General features: G+C 57.2%; 1 pseudogene; it reads left to right on the forward strand.

The window, feature by feature from the left end:
* The first annotated feature begins 279 nt into the window (after nucleotides 1–279).
* LOC146860344 (5.8S ribosomal RNA) lies at nucleotides 280–432 on the forward strand (annotated as a pseudogene).
* The last annotated feature ends 350 nt before the right edge of the window (nucleotides 433–782 follow it).

The raw sequence follows: 782 nt of genomic DNA on the forward strand, positions 1-782 counted from the left end.
GACTCACACATCCCTCCCGGTCCTCAGGGAGGGACAGGAGGTGGCAGGGCTGACTGGCTCCTCCACTCTGATAGCCCCTTTCTCCTGTGGGGGAGGGACGGAGGCTCCTGGGCTTAGGACCTGGAAATGTTCTTTGAATCATGGAGGCTGACTCTCAGAGGGGGAGCCTTGATGGGCTAGCAGGCCATCTCACCATGAGGGCGGCAGATGAACAGGCAGTGTTATCTTCCTCCCACCTTTCCTGTGCCCATGGGGGGGACATTGCAAAAAGTTGCCTGTGATTCTTGGTGGTGGATCCTCCAGCTCAGACGATGATGAAGAACGCAGCTAGCTGAGCGAATTAGTGTGAATTGCAGGACACGTTGATCATCAACACTTTGAATGCACCTTCGGCCACAAGTTTCTCCCGAGGCTATGCTTGTCTGAGGGTTGCTCAGTTGTCAATTTCCCACCAGCTTCCCTAAGACTCAGCTGGGGCCATCGCAGGGTAGCTCCGCCACACTCTCTTCATCCCCCCTCTATAGCCAGTCACCTCTGGTCCTGTCATGTAGCTATGCCACCAGTGCACCTAGTCTCCACTCCTGCTTCGGTGAGGCACAGGCTGGCTACCGGTCCACCTTGGGCAAGCACTGGGGCACTTGACTGTATGCTGTGCATGTCTGTCTGTCTTTGGTGTCCAATGGCTGCCTGCAAACACCATCTCAGGCGCCCACTTCTGTGGCCATGTTCTGGGCAAGGGGCACCTGCCTGCCAGTCCCGCAGGTGTTTGCACGCCCCCATGG

The sequence above is a fragment of the Triturus cristatus genome, chromosome 3_1, assembly GCF_964204655.1.
Source record: "Triturus cristatus chromosome 3_1, aTriCri1.1, whole genome shotgun sequence".
In the NCBI taxonomy this organism is placed as follows: Eukaryota; Metazoa; Chordata; class Amphibia; order Caudata; family Salamandridae; genus Triturus; species Triturus cristatus.